The 17,188-nt window shown below is 37.6% G+C and overlaps 2 protein-coding genes across 2 annotated transcripts in view; both read right to left on the bottom strand.

Annotated features, from left to right (window-relative positions):
* The window catches only part of tubb4bl (tubulin, beta 4B class IVb-like), an 86,009-nt gene that overhangs the window by 33,441 nt on the left and 35,380 nt on the right, over positions 1-17,188 (bottom strand). The window lies entirely within an intron of this gene.
* LOC132900421 (G-protein coupled receptor 183-like) overlaps positions 1-17,188 on the bottom strand; it is a 53,840-nt gene that overhangs the window by 1,303 nt on the left and 35,349 nt on the right. The gene's annotated exons all lie outside the window — the stretch shown is intronic.

A 17,188-nucleotide genomic window follows, 5' to 3' on the forward strand; every position in this document is an offset into this window, starting at 1 on the left:
TGATTGCTTGAAGTATTTATTTTGAATATGAAAAGCAAAATAATAAAAAGAAAAATAAAATAAACATTTAAACATAATACATAGAAATACATATTCGAAAAGGAGTGAGAAGAAATATAACTTATAAACTCCCACCCCTTCTCCTTAAATAATGAATAACAAGCTTCCTTGTTACCTGTCTAGATGCTCATGCCTGATACTTATAGATAAATAAAATGTATTTCTGACTTTGTATTTAGAAAAACCTAAATGTAATTTACATATATCCATACACATACATACATACATACATACATACATACATACATACATACATACATACATATAAACATAAGCACATACTGTATGTAAACACATACTGTATGTATACACATACATATACATACAATAATATTTATTTTCTGCGGGAGGCACGGTGATGTAGTGGTTAGCACTGTCGCCTCACAGCAAGAAGGTCCGGGTTCGAGCCCCGTGGCCGGCGAGGGCCTTTCTGTGTGGAGTTTGCATGTTCTCCCCGTGTCCGCGTGGGTTTCCTCCGGGTGCTCCGGTTTCCCCCACAGTCCAAAGACATGCAGGTTAGGTTAACTGGTGACTCTAAATTGAGCGTAGGTGTGAATGTGAGTGTGAATGGTTGTCTGTGTCTATGTGTCAGCCCTGTGATGACCTGGCGACTTGTCCAGGGTGTACCCCGCCTTTCGCCCGTAGTCAGCTGGGATAGGCTCCAGCTTGCCTGCGACCCTGTAGAAGGATAAAGTGGCTAGAGATAATGAGATGAGATGAGATGAGATGAATGAGTTTATGTGGAGTGGACCGTCCTCTGTATATGTTTCTGTGAACGAGCTGTTACTATAGAAATGACCATGTATTAGAGTGAGTGCATTTACATAAAAATTACATGATTACAGCATGACTGCGTGTCTGAGCTTCTGCTTTAGAAAATGAATCAACAAGAATTCAAGAGTGCTGTGGTATATTCCAGTTAAAATAATTTATTCTATCCAAATTCACTGGATATGAGCAATCACGCACTTTGATTGGCTACTCTACTACTAGGATATTAGCTCATATACTGTGAGTAGAGAAAAATAAAATGGCGGAGCGTGTTGCTGAACCAACAGAGGACGAAATGAAAACTCTATTAGAAAAAAACCCCCCAAAATACCAAAAAGTAAGAAAATATGGAATGAAAGTATTTGATGGTAAGAACGTATGGTATCTTTTTTATTTTTCAAGAATTATTATTATTATCATATTTTTTTCCCACAAATTGCTCCTGTCATTTCACCGGTTTGTTTACATTCTTCATCTTTAAGCATTAAAATTTGTTGAATTTTTTTAGACTGGTTTAAAAGCTCAAAGCAGTTTGAAAATTACAGAACTGAAATGTCCAAGGAAGAATTAAATAAATGTCTGAAGCTGTTCTATACCTCGGCACGACAGCAAGACGGCACTTTCTACAAAAAACAACACTAAAGTCAATTCGTGCAGCCATCGATAGGTTTTTAAGAAGAACGCCTGAGCGGAAATGATTTTGTTGGACATTTTGTATAAAGTTTTTATTTATCGGGCTTGCAAAAGATAAAAATAAAAATACTCCGTTTTTCAAAATCTAGTGAATATGTATAGAATAAAACAGTTATTCCACTCAATCTTGTCATACATTGTTTATAGCCAACTCGGTGCTACGCGCCTGGTCAGCTATCAGCTCATGTACGACTCGATTTCGTGGAATAATTGTGAAATATACCCATTGTGTTTAGGCAATGTATAATTCTTGCTCAGGACATGGGCTTTATGTGTAAAACAACAAAAGATTTAATGGATTTACACTACCGTTCAAAAGTTTGGGGTCACTTTGAAATGTCCTTATTTTTGAAAGAAAAGCACTGTTCTTTTCAACGAAGATCACTTTAAACTAATCAGAAATCCACTCTATACATTGCTAATGTGGTAAATGACTATTCTAGCTGCAAATGTCTGGTTTTTGGTGCAATATCTCCATAGGTGTATAGAGGCCCATTTCCAGCAACTCTCACTCCAGTGTTCTAATGGTACAATGTGTTTGCTCATTGCCTCAGAAGGCTAATGGATGATTAGAAAACCCTTGTACAATCATGTTAGCACAGCTGAAAACAGTTGAGCTCTTTAGAGAAGCTATAAAACTGACCTTCCTTTGAGCAGATTGAGTTTCTGGAGCATCACATTTGTGGGGTCGATTAAATGCTCAAAATGGCCAGAAAAATGTCTCGACTATATTTTCTATTCATTTTACAACTTATGGTGGGAAATAAAAGTGTGACTTTTCATGGAAAACGCAAAATTGTCTGGGTGACCCTAAACTTTTGAACGGTAGTGTAAGCCTGAAGAAGTATAAAATCAGAATTGTATGTAACAAAAACGTGACTGTTTTTAGGTAAAGAGCATCCTGCACATGCAACAATCTCACACAACTATCTGAGTAATTTTGTTATTAACGCCTCAGTACATACGTGACTCGGTAATACCTTGTTAATAAATACCATATATCCCTAACAAGCCAATTTCGTGACATTTCCCAGGCTGCTTTCCTTCAGTCAGAAATGCAATGTATGTTTAAACAGCTGAGCCTGACGTTCGATAATCATGTTATTGTGTTAATAAACACCCGAACAGCAGCGTGCGAGTCATGTGTCACTGTCAGAAAAATAAATTTGAGGCCACAAACAGATGATAGTGTCGCGAGACGACAGCATCTCCTCCTCAGGGCTATTATTGTGTTATTCTGTGAGCTCGTGCCAAAGGCCACAGGGGGATAGGGTCTGTACAAACAGCACACACACACGTTTGTCTTACTATCTTTATGTGGCCCTTCCACTGATAAAATTACTTTATTATTATGGCCAGTTTCTTGTCCAAACTGACAAGCATCATCAGTTTTTCTTTGGTGAATCAGGCACAAGGTATACCACCACACTTGCCAGAGCAGTTGGGGTTACGGTAGGTGCCTTGCTCAAGGGCACTTTAGCCAATCCTGCTGGTTAAGGGAATTGAACCAGTGACCTTTTGGTCCCAAAGCTGTTTCCTCTAACCATTTGGCCACGGCTTCCCCGAGTTATTAATGCAGCTATTTAATGATATGTTCCATCTAAATCTAACTCTCAGTAACCAAAAAGAAACCGTCTGATCTCTACCAAGATAGAGTCAGAAGTTTACATACACAGACATGAATGCCATGGCAATATTGGACTTTCAATGATTTCTTTGAACTTTCTTTTTCTGTAGCAGAATGATTGTACAACGTACATCAAAACAAGAATTTCAGTCAACGTAAATCAAAACAGTTCTTCTGGATGCTTTGCCACACTCACTTCTTCATTTTGCACCAAAACCCAGTAGCCTTCATTATGTTTTCTTTTTTAACCTGAAAAGTGCTCTCTTATGTAATATACTGCTCAGACACAAACAAACATTTTTTTTCCCCTGTAACATTTAATTTTGTGCTGGAAAATGAATGTTTGGAACGTTAAAACCCCACCATGGTTTTGTAATGTTTTGACTCAATAATGGAGAAGTCATAAAATAGAAATCTATAAAAAAATTTGTATGAAAAAACAAATAGGGTGCTTAAGACTTTTGCACAGTACTGTAAGTACAAGATATTGGGAGGTGTGGCCACCTTGCCAAGATGCTTTACTGGAAGAAGACCCAAACTGTCATCTTTATCTGAGAGGAAATTGGTTTAGGTGGTTAGGAACAACCCAGGAACTACCAAGCCTGCCATGAACTGGAAACTGCTGGAACGCTGTCTACAGTCAAGCAAGTTTTACAACACCATGGACTGAAATGCTGGCATCCAAGAAAGAAGCCCCTGCTCCAAAATCAACATCTTCAAATTCAAGTAAAAGTTGTAGGTGATCATATCAACCAAGAAAAAGCCTTGTGGAGATTGAGTTGTTGACCACAATAACTAGAGGTACAAACAAACACTGTACCAATGGTGAAGCATGGTGGTGGTCGCATCATGCACTGAGGCTGTTTTGCTACCAATCAAACCTCAAACCATCCGCTAGACTGTTGAAAATTGGCCACAAATTGGTTTTCCAACAGGACAATGACCTCAAATACACTTGGCACATCTTCTGCCAAGTAGAACTGGCAAATATCCACTCTTGTTTATGGCTACCAAAAGGGTCTGGTCAAGGTGAAACTTCCTAAGGGACATGGAACCAAATATTATGTGCCTTCTCTCTCTCTCTCTCTCTCTCTCTCTCTCTCTCTCTCCATATATATATATATATATATATATATATATATATATATATATATATATATATATATATATATATATATATATATATATATACCCTGTGTTAATTTTAGAAAACCCAAAATGCATTAAAACATGGGCATCAAATTCTTAGTTTTTTTTTTTTTTAATTAAAGATGTATGTTGTACAATCATTTTGTGACAGAAAAAGAACAGGTCAAAGATATCTCTGAAAGCCCAACATTGCCATGACACTACCACCACCATGCTTCATTGTTGGACCATGTATGTAAACTTCTGACCACAACTGTATCCAATATCGCATGCACACTGATGAAAACAACAGATAAAGCGATGTGCAGGAAGTGTAAAGCTATCAGTTACTAAATTGCCACAAGTCAGCCAGTATCATTATGCCCATTTTGGATCACCTCCAGAACCTGACAAGTCACTTTTGTACTGATATGCAAATCCTTGCTGCAAAAGAACAGGTGATTCATAACCATCAGCATGATTAAATCTTACCACACCCACTATTTTAATATCAAATGATTAAGAGCTATCCTGATGCCTGTTTATCTTTTTTTTTTTTAACATAAAGATGCTATTACACTTCAGTTTGCATTTATGTAACACTTTTAACAATGGAAATCATCACAAAGCAGCTTTATGGAAATCTGAAACAAAAATATCTTGGATTTAGTAAAATTGATCTAGTATTTAGTATAAGATTACAATAAACCCATTACATGATTATTAAACCTACAACCCTAAATCAGACAAAGGTGGGACGGTATGAAAAATGCAAATAAAAATAAAGAAAGCAGTGATTTCTAAATTTACTTCGACTTGTATTTCATTGCAGATTGTATGAACCCAAGATATTTCATGTTTTTTTTTGGTCAACTTCATTTCATTTTTTTCATATACACTACCGTTCAAAAGTTAGGGGTCACTTTGAAATGTCCTTATTTTTGAAAGAAAAGCACTGTTCTTTTCAACGAAGATCACTTTAAACTAATCAGAAATCCACTCTATACATTGCTGATGTGGTAAATGACTATTCTAGCTGCAAATGTCTGGTTTTTGGTGCAATATCTCCATAGGTGTATAGAGGCCCATTTCCAGCAACTCTCACTCCAGTGTTCTAATGGTACAATGTGTTTGCTCATTGCCTCAGAAGGCTAATGGATGATTAGAAAACCCTTGTACAATCATGTTAGCACAGCTGAAAACAGTTGAGCTCTTTAGAGAAGCTATAAAACTGACCTTCCTTTGAGCAGATTGAGTTTCTGGAGCATCACATTTGTGGGGTCGATTAAATGCTCAAAATGGCCAGAAAAATGTCTTGACTATATTTTCTATTCATTTTACAACGTATGGTGGTAAATAAAAGTGTGACTTTTCATGGAAAACGCAAAATTGTCTGGGTGACCCTAAACTTTTGAACGGTAGTGTAAGCCTGAAGAAGTATAAAATCAGAATTGTATGTAACAAAAACGTGACTGTTTTTAGGTAAAGAGCATCCTGCACATGCAACAATCTCACACAACTATCTGAGTAATTTTGTTATTAACGCCTCAGTACATACGTGACTCGGTAATACCTTGTTAATAAATACCATATATCCCTAACAAGCCAATTTCGTGACATTTCCCAGGCTGCTTTCCTTCAGTCAGAAATGCAATGTATGTTTAAACAGCTGAGCCTGACGTTCGATAATCATGTTATTGTGTTAATAAACACCCGAACAGCAGCGTGCGAGTCATGTGTCACTGTCAGAAAAATAAATCTGAGGCCACAAACAGATGATAGTGTCTCGAGACGACAGCATCTCCTCCTCAGGGCTATTATTGTGTTATTCTGTGAGCTCGTGCCAAAGGCCACAGGGGGATAGGGTCTGTACAAACAGCACACACACACGTTTGTCTTACTATCTTTATGTGGCCCTTCCACTGATAAAATTACTTTATTATTATGGCCAGTTTCTTGTCCAAACTGACAAGCATCATCAGTTTTTCTTTGGTGAATCAGACACAAGGTATACCACCACACTTGCCAGAGCAGTTGGGGTTACGGTAGGTGCCTTGCTCAAGGGCACTTTAGCCAATCCTGCTGGTTAAGAGAATTGAACCAGTGACCTTTTGGTCCCAAAGCTGTTTCCTCTAACCATTTGGCCACGGCTTCCCCGAGTTATTAATGCAGCTATTTAATGATATGTTCCATCTAAATCTAACTCTCAGTAACCAAAAAGAAACCGTCTGATCCCTACCACGTTAGAGTCAGAAGTTTACATACACAGACATGAATGCCAAGGTGATATTGGACTTTCAATGATTTCTTTGAACTTTCTTTTTCTGTAGCAGAATGATTGTACAACGTATATCAAAACAAGAATTTCAGTCAACGTAAATCAAAACAGTTCTTCTGGATGCTTTGCCACACTCACTTCTTCATTTTGCACCAAAACCCAGTAGCCTTCATTATGTTTTCTTTTTTAACCTGAAAAGTGCTCTCTTATGTAATATACTGCTCAGACACAAACAAACATTTTTTTCCCCTGTAACATTTAATTTTGTGCTGGAAAATGAATGTTTGGAACGCTAAAACCCCACCATGGTTTTGTAATGTTTTGACTCAATAATGGAGAAGTCATAAAATAGAAATCTATAAAAAAATTTGTATGAAAAAACAAATAGGGTGCTTAAGACTTTTGCACAGTACTGTAAGTACAAGATATTGGGAGGTGTGGCCACCTTGCCAAGATGCTTTACTGGAAGAAGACCCAAACTGTCATATTTATCTGAGAGGAAATTGGTTTAGGTGGTTAGGAACAACCCAGGAACTACCAAGCCTGCCATGAACTGGAAACTGCTGGAACGCTGTCTACAGTCAAGCAAGTTTTACAACACCATGGACTGAAATGCTGGCATCCAAGAAAGAAGCCCCTGCTCCAAAATCAACACCTTCAAATTCAAGTAAAAGTTGTAGGTGATCACATCAACCAAGAAAAAGCCTTGTGGAGATTGAGTTGTTGACCACAATAACTAGAGGTACAAACAAACACTGTACCAATGGTGAGGCATGGTGGTGGTCGCATCATGCACTGAGGCTGTTTTGCTACCAATCAAACCTCAAACCATCCGCTAGACTGTTGAAAATTGGCCACAAATTGGTTTTCCAACAGGACAATGACCTCAAATACACTTGGCACATCTTCTGCCAAGTAGAACTGGCAAATATCTACTCTTGTTTATGGCTACCAAAAGGGTCTGGTCAAGGTGAAACTTCCTAAGGGACATGGAACCAAATATTATGTGCCTTCTCTCTCTCTCTCTCTCTCTCTCTCTCTCTCTCTCTCTCTCTCTCTCTATATATATATATATATATATATATATATATATATATAGCTATATATAGCTATATATATATATATATATATATATATATATATAGCTGCTTTGCGACAATGTTTATTGTTAAAAGCGCTGTACAAATAAACTTGATTTGATTTGATATATATATATATATATACCCTGTGTTAATTTTAGAAAACCCAAAATGCATTAAAACATGGGCATCAAATTCTTAGTTTTTTTTTAAAATTAAAGATGTATGTTGTACAATCATTCTGTGACAGAAAAAGAACAGTTCAAAGATATCTCTGAAAGCCCAACATTGCCATGACGCTACCAACACCATGCTTCATTGTTGGACCATGTATGTAAACTTCTGACCACAACTGTATCCAATATCACATGCATACTGATGAAAACAACAGATAAAGCGATGTGCAGGAAGTGTAAAGCTATCAGTTACTAAATTGCCACAAGTCAGCCACACTGTAAAAAAAAATCCGTTGTTTTTACGGAAAAACACTGGCAGCTGTGGTTGCCAGAATAATCCTGTTAAAAATACAGTGAAATGTAAACAACATTACAGAATAACTTGTACATTTCACTGGGATTCCATGTACAATTAATGATAACTAAATGTAAATTTTACAGGTATTCAATGTACAATAATCAATACGTAATTGTTAATTTTACGGATATTCATTGTACAATAAACAATGATCTACTAGACAGATTTTTTTGGGGGCTTTTTTCACCTTTATTGGATAGGACAGTGTAGAGACAGGAAATGAGCTAGAGAGAGATTGGGAAATGACCTTGGGTCGGAATCAAACCCAGGTCCCTGGATTTATGGTATGGCGCCTTAGTCGACTGAGCCATGACGGTAGCTGTTTTTTTTTTTTTTTAACAGGGCAATGATGTAATTTTAACTATCACATTCTGTTTTAGCATTACAGTTGGTCTGTGTTTAAACTACAACAATTTGTAAATTCTACAAAAAAAATATGATCAATTCAACATATTCTTACTGTTAAATTAACAGTGGTATTTGGTTAGGAGTTTTACAGTATATTGATGTAAATTACACACTGCTTCATTGTTTTTGTATTTACAGTTTTTTTATGTCATGATTTTACATAAATTCACTGTTAATTCTACAGACATTTTTTACAGTGCAGTATCATTATGCCCATTTTGGATCACCTCCAGAACCTGACAAGTCACTTTTGTACTGATATGCAAATCCTTGCTGCAAAAGAACGGGTGATTCATAACCATCAGCATGATTAAATCTTACCACACCCACTATTTTAATATCAAATGATTAAGAGCTATCCTGATGCCTGTTTATCTTTTTTTTTTTTAACATAAAGATGCTATTACACTTCAGTTTGCATTTATGTAACACTTTTAACAATGGAAATCATCACAAAGCAACTTTATGGAAATCTGAAACAAAAATATCTTGGATTTAGTAAAATTGATCTAGTATTTAGTATAAGATTACAATAAACCCATTACATGATTATTAAACCTACAACCCTAAATCAGACAAAGGTGGGACGGTATGAAAAATGCAAATAAAAATAAAGAAAGCAGTGATTTCTAAATTTACTTTGACTTGTATTTCATTGCAGATTGTATGAACCCAAGATATTTCATGTTTTTTTTTGGTCAACTTCATTTCATTTTTTCATATACTGTACACTACCGTTCAAAAGTTTGGGGTCACTTTGAAATGTCCTTATTTTTGAAAGAAAAGCACTGTTCTTTTCAATGAAGATCACTTTAAACTAATCAGAAATCCACTCTATACATTGCTAATGTGGTAAATGACTATTCTAGCTGCAAATGTCTGGTTTTTGGTGCAATATCTCCATAGGTGTATAGAGGCCCATTTCCAGCAACTCTCACTCCAGTGTTCTAATGGTACAATGTGTTTGCTCATTGCCTCAGAAGGCTAATGGATGATTAGAAAACCCTTGTACAATCATGTTAGCACAGCTGAAAACAGTTGAGCTCTTTAGAGAAGCTATAAAACTGACCTTCCTTTGAGCAGATTGAGTTTCTGGAGCATCACATTTGTGGGGTCGATTAAATGCTCAAAATGGCCAGAAAAATGCCTTGACTATATTTTCTATTCATTTTACAACTTATGGTGGTAAATAAAAGTGTGACTTTTCATGGAAAACACAAAATTGTCTGGGTGACCCCAAACTTTTGAATGGTAGTGTACATCCATTCCTGCATTTCACATTCTGCAACACATTCCGAAAAAGTTGAGACGGGGAAAGTTTAGAGCTAGTAATGACAATTAAAATAATTAAATAATGATGTGATTTGGAACAGGTGATGTCAACAAGTGATTGTAATCATGATTTGGTACAAAATCAGTATCCAGGAAAGGCCTTCCCTGGTGCAAATCCTGGCCAGGATCCTACCAGGATCCTAGCAGGATCTTACCAGGATCCTAACCAGGATCTTGTATAGGATCTGAAATATAATCCTAAAGGATTTTGTCCAAGATCCTACAGGATCCTGGACAAGATCCTGTAGGATCTTGGACAAGATCCTGTAGGATCCTAACTAGGATCTTGTACAGGATCCTGTAGGATCCTGTACAAATGTTGGACAAGATCCTACAGGATTTTGAGAAGGATCCTACAATATCCTACAGGATCTTATACAGGATCCTACAATATCCTACAGGATCCTGTACAGGATCCTACAACATCCTACAGGATCCTACAGGATCTTGTACAGGATCCTGTAGGATCTTGGACAAGATCCTTTAGGATTATATTTCAGATCCTGTACAAGATCCTGGTTAGGATCCTGGTAAGATCCTGCTAGGATCCTGGTAGGATCCTGGCCAGGATTTGCACCAGGGTTGGGCTCAAACATTTGTTCAACTGGCCTTTGTCCCCCAAGAGATCCCATAATACACGAGTTTTGGGCATCTGGTATTCTGGGTCAGGACTTTATCAGTGTATGCTTCACCAGAAGGCTGAAACTCATCAAATGTTATGCTATAGAAGCCAAAATTGTATGTGTGTACCAGGATGATGTTGATGGTATTGATGGCTATGTTTCTTCCACCTTGAAGAGTTATCAACATGATTAATTAACCATATTGTAAGACCTGACTTCTTTTTTGGTAGAAAAGGTTAAACAAGTAAAGCCTCTTCAAATGGTGTTCTGAATAGCCATTATTGTTTTAATCAACATTTAAGAGGGTGCTTGCATTCATTTTCATAAAGAATCAGCTGTGACCCAGGTATATGCATACTTTTAGATGAATCACATTATTATGAAGGTTATTTTTCAACCAAACATGCTGTCGATTGTACTAGGTTTCATAGTTGAATAAATATGGAACACTGCTCTTTATAACTTTATTCAAGCAAACTAATGAAAACTGTAACTCTGAAATATTATCATGGAATAGTTAAAATTGTCTTTCATATTCACATTATGGTTTGTTGAAATAAAGGTCATCATATTTAGCTATATTTAAACCCTAAATCACATATAGTATGTGTGAGCCCTCTTCTGCTCTTGTACAGAAGGATATTTATTTAAGTTTAAAAAAACCTTGCAAAAAAACTTTAAATGCACTATCTATTCAAGAATTTAGGGCTAGCAAGCCTTGTTTCCATGCTACCCTGAATTTGCTGAATCAGAGTATTGGGAATTCGTTCGGCAAGAACCTACTCAGGATCCTGTTGGTATCCAGTTAGGATCTTACTCAGGATCCTACTTAGGATCTTGTTAAGATCCTACAAGAACATACCCAGGATCCTGTTGGTATCCAGTTAGGATCCTGTTCAAGATCTTGTTTAAGATCCTACAAGATCCTACACAGGATCCTGCTGCAATTGAGTTAGGATCTTAATCAGGATTCTGTTCAAGATCTTGTTTAAGATACTACAAGATCCTACTTAGGATCCTGAAGCATATGAGCTAGGATCTTATTCAGGATCCTACTTAGGATCTTTTACAGGATCCTGATACTTTTTCAAGATCTTATACAGGATCCTGTTCAAGATCCTATCACTTACAAGATTTTGGCTCCTTCTAGGATCCTATTTAGGATCCTGCACAGGATCTTATATAGGATCCTATTTCTACTTAGGATCTTAAATAGGAATGTAATCCTGTGCAGGATCCTATTTCTACATAGGATCCTATTCAGGATCTTAAATAGGATCCTGTTCCTATGTAGGATCCTATTCAGGATCCCATTCCTAAATAAGATCCTATAGGATCTTACAGGATCCTACAGGATCCTGTGTAGGATTTGCACCAGGGTTGTCTTTGAGGAGCAAAGATGGGCTGAGAATCTCCAGTTTGTCAACAAATGCATGAGAAAATTGTTGAAATGTTTAAAAACAATGCTCCTCAAAGAAAAATTGGAAGGGATTTGGATATTTCACCCTCTACAGTGCATAATATCATTAAACAATTAAAGGAATCTGGAGGAATTTTGGTGCATAAAAAGGGCAAGGGCTCAAGCCTAATCTGAACACCCGTGATCTCCGATCCCTCAGACGGCACTGCATCAAGAACCATCAATCATCTATAGCTGATAGAACCACTTGGGCTCGGGATTACTTTGGCAAACTTTTATCAAGCTCTACAATACAGAGTTACATCTACAAACACCAGTTAAAACTTTACTGTGTAAAAAGGAAGCTTTATGTTAACTGTGTCCAGAAGCACCATTGACTTCTCTGGGCTCAGAAGCATCTGGGATGGACCGTCACACAGTGGAAATGTGTATTGTGGTCAGATGAATCAGTATTCCAGGACTTTTTTGTAAGAAATGGACGCTGTGTGCTCTGAAGACGAAAAGGACCATCCAGACTGTTACCAGGAACAAGTCCAAAAGCCAGGGTGTGTCACGGTATGGGGTTGTGTCAGTGTCCCTGGCAAAGGTAACTTACACTTCTGTGATGGAGCATTAATGCAGAAAAGTACACTGAGATTTTGGAGCGACATCTGCTGCCTTTAAGACGACATCTTTTCCAGGGAGATTTCAACAAGACAACGCAAAACCACATTCTGCACACATTACAAGAGGGTGTGTCCCCTCTGTCCTCAATAGAGAACGTGTGGAAAATTTTGAAATGAAAAATATGACAGTGACAACCCTATACTGTTACACACCTTAAGACCTGTTTACAGGAAGAACGGGACAAAAAAAATCCCACCTGAAACATTTCATCACTTGGTGTCTTCAGTCCCTAAACATCTTTTAAGTGTTTGTGAGAAGGAATGGGAATGTATTAAAGTGGTAAATGCTTTACTGTCCCAACTTTTTTTGAAACATGCTGCAAGAATCAACACTGAACTGTATTTATTTTGAAAAAGCAATAAAATTCATGACTTAAAGTGCCATTCCACCATTGGATGTATTCTTTGGCATAAAATACAATATATTTTGACAACATATATAAATGGTATCACTAGATAGAGAAATCTTTTAGCTTCAAAATGATATATCAAACATAATTTTTTGACAACGACAAGTATATTAATTTTGCGACCAAAGTCACCTACCCTTTTAATTTCCGCGCATGATGTCATCGGCAGGTTCCCCTTCTTGTGTACCACGTGACGTGTGACGTGGCACAGATTATCAGCAATGGCGGATAGAACGCGATAAAAATAATACCAATAAATCTAGCTAATACCAATAAATCTAGCTAATTGAAAGATTAACTCAAAATTTTTCGCAATTTTTTTGGCCCCCATATACGAGGAGAAATGACTCTCTCACTTTGGGGGTTTCCTGGTCTAAAAATAGACCGACACGTGGTACACAAGAAGGGGAACCTGCCGATGACATCACGTTTCACTACCGCGCGGAAATTAAAAGGGTAGGTGACTTTGGTCGCAAAATTAATATACTTGTCGTTGTCAAAAAAATATGTTTGATATATCATTTTGAAGCTAAAAGATTTCTCTGTCTAGTCATATTGTCATAAAATATATTGTATTTTATGCCAAAGAATACATCCAATGGTGGAATGGCACTTTAAAACACCAAATAACATGGTGTTGTATTGTTTTTGAGTGGCATATAGGTCAAAGATTATTTACAAATCATTATTTTCAGTTTTAATTTCACTTTCAACATACCGTCCCAACTCTTTCTGCTTTGGAGTTGTATTTCGAGACCTTTTTAAAACCTTTTTCCAGCTTGACACAGTCTTAGGCTAAACTTAAGCATTTATTTCTGTAAAGAAGCAAAATGATCTGCAAGTAGATTAAGAACATTGTAATTTTATAATTGGAAAAAAAAATAGATAGATTTGACTGTATTCCAGATATTGTCGCTTGCTAATATGTTATTTTTTGCTGTATGGATGTAGAATTAAATCCTAAAAGAGAACGCCAGGGGTGACAGCGAGCTCATCCTCTCCTGGGTGACACCGGATGGTGTGATTATAAATCATTACTCTTCCATAATCATACACTTTATCGTCAAACAGTATTATGCAGAAAGGAAAGGATGAGTCTTTTCTTCTTTTCGTTTTTCAGGGTTGCCTGGTGAGCAGAACTTGTAGTCCATAAAATCAGCCTGATTCCATAAACTCCATAAAATAAGTAAGTAAATAGATAAATAAATAAAATGATGAGTAAACCAGATCATGAATACACAGCATCATTTATACAGTAAGCGTAGTTGATTATTTGTTCATTTGCGTACACAAACTCATCTCTGCTCATTCATTGTTTCGCCATGTTTATTCTGTCACAGCCTGTATACAGTATGTACGTAACAGACAATATTTCACCATTTCCTATTTCCATAAATTTGGCTTGCAAGCACCGAATCGAAATCACAGCAATTTCACAGGAAAAAACAAACTAACTCAGACCTGGCAGATCTGATAGCACTGATAAACAAGTGTTGCCAGGTAAAACAAACCTCGCCTGGCAGCACTTATTTTATACCTGTATGTTGATAATGGTAATATTTCTCAATCATCAGCTGTCAGGTTATAGTCCTATGAAAATTCATGACCTTGAGTTTGACATTTCAAAGTCATTCAAGGTCAAAGGTCATGGTGCCAAATGAAAGCTCATATGGCACTTCCTATAAGTAGATAATGCTAAATATTACGCTGTCCACACTAGGGATTTTGTACCGATACGAAACTACTGTCATACCGCAACACCTGTCCACACTAGCAACTATAGAGATCTTGCAGTCACGTGACCAGAAAGTTAACAGCCTCCATCTTGTCGGTAAAAAACACCGCTGAATACTGCTGCACTCGTGTACAGAATGGATCAATTTCAACCGACGGATTACACGGCTCATTTTTCTAATGAACAGATAACTAGATATATGTCTAAAATAAACGATCTACAGATTAGTGACCCTTATGGCTTACCGGACGGAGTTTTCACGACCATGTCAGTGGATGTTGAACTGCCAGAGGTGGAATACCCGGACGTGTATAATTACCTCATTAACTTTCCCTCGTTGTTCAGTGGTGAAGCACTGCGTGCTTATAAATCTTTGGACAGTTATCTCTACAGAAATTCAGGATTTGTCAGCCCCCCTAAGATGTGGCATTTTGTAAAGAAGAAAATAACAATCCTCATTGGACGGGTAAGTCACTTAAGTATTGAGCACTAGAACTGATGCTAGATATATTAGTAGTATCTAGCATAGCACTGACCAGCCGATTATGGTTGAATCATACATGGCATATATATTTATTTATAAATCCTTATAAGGATTTATCCTTATATTTATAAGGATTTACTACTAAGACAGTGGTAAATTCTTATAAGTTCTTTACTGTTTTTTTTTCGTACCACACCGCTAAAGACCCAATCCACCCCACCCCAACCCTTTTCTCAGGCTCCTACTTCCCGGAATTTTTTATTAGAGCAAGTCATAAACTTATGCTGCAAATAACCACATGGATATACTGAAATAAATACATGACGAACCTGAGATGAAATGGTCACTGCACAGGTGCCAGTGATCGTTCCTTCCAGTCGGTACCCATGCCTTGTTCTTGTTGTTTGGATCGGCCCGGCCGATAGCAGCAATCCATTTTGCGCGCCTGTCAGGGTCCCGTGGCAGCCTATGAAACTAACTTCCCGTTTTCTGACCTCTCCTGTTGTGGCATTTATATGCCATACAACTCTCCGGCATTGTGGCACGGTAATATTTGAATATTTCGGCGAAAAATAATGAAAGTCAGTGTCGGAAAGACAGCGGAAATATGGCGTTTAACCGACAAGATGGCATTTGTCTACAATCTGGAGCAGATGTGACGTCACATGCAAGTGCTCCATACCGGTACTGTAGCGGTATAACTGTATCGGTACGAAACCCACAAATGTATGGGTTTCGTACCGGTACAATATCAGTACTGTAGCGCTTTGCTGTAGTGTGGACAGATGAAGCGGTTCTGTATCGATACAAATATAATGCGCATGCGCAAAGTCACACACCTCAATCGATGTCTTCGCTGAATAAAATAGTGAAGACCGGATATTTGTTTGTTTCTTTCTCAACTGTCTCGCGCGTTTTATACGATTCGACTGAATAAATGACCACCAGAAATACAGACTGTACATTGACAACAAAAAGCACACACACGTTGTTTCATCCGTACGGAAGCCGAGAGAGGCCCTTCATATAATCCTTTTTTTTAATTCACCTTGTTATCCCGAGATAACGACATAATTAATTCAGGATCTCGAGAAAACAACACAACTAATTCGAGATCTCGAGAAAACAAAACAATTATTTCATGATCTCAAGTAAACAGCTGAGAAATGGTTCATTCCGGTGCGCTAAGAGACTTGCTGACTTTGGGGCTATTTCTCATTCTGTATAGACGCAACTTTGGTCATTAGAATGTCTGGAATAATCGATCACCTAATAAGGCAATATTTTGATCAGGGGTTGACACAGGGAGAGATTGCATTAAGTCTTTTAATAAGGGATAATTTCAAAATTAGTCCGCGGCACCTCCGCAGAAGACTGGCCCGGCTTCGTCTCTACCGACGGAGATACAGTGATCCAGCTGAGATCATGAAATAATTGTTTTGTTTTCTCGAGATCACGGAATAATTGTTTTGTTTTCTCGAGATCTCGAAATAACGGATGCCATATATTCTTGGAAGGAAGTTACTCGGTAACCATGGAAACATTTTGCGCACGCGCATTTCAACTACCGTGAAAGAAAACCGCAAACATTTCTCGCTAGTGTGGACAGATGCACTAAACTGTACCGCTATACTTTGTAGCAATACAATTATACCACTTTCATACCGGTATAAGTGTGAACACGGGGGGGCGTTGTGGCTCAGGTGGCTAAGGCGCCGTACCATAAATCCGGGGACCCGGGTTCGATTCCGACCCCAGGTCATTTCCTGATCCCGTCTCTCTCTCCCGTTCATTTCCTGTCCTGTCTCTACACTGTCCTATCCAATAAAGGTGAAAAAAGCTCAAAAAAAATCTTTAAAAAAATAATAAGTTAGTCGACCATCAACCGTTTTCAAGTTACAGTCCTCTGAAAATCTGTGACCTTGAGTTTGACCTTTCAGG

Source organism: Neoarius graeffei, chromosome 16 (genome assembly GCF_027579695.1).
Source record: "Neoarius graeffei isolate fNeoGra1 chromosome 16, fNeoGra1.pri, whole genome shotgun sequence".
NCBI lineage: Eukaryota > Metazoa > Chordata > Actinopteri > Siluriformes > Ariidae > Neoarius > Neoarius graeffei.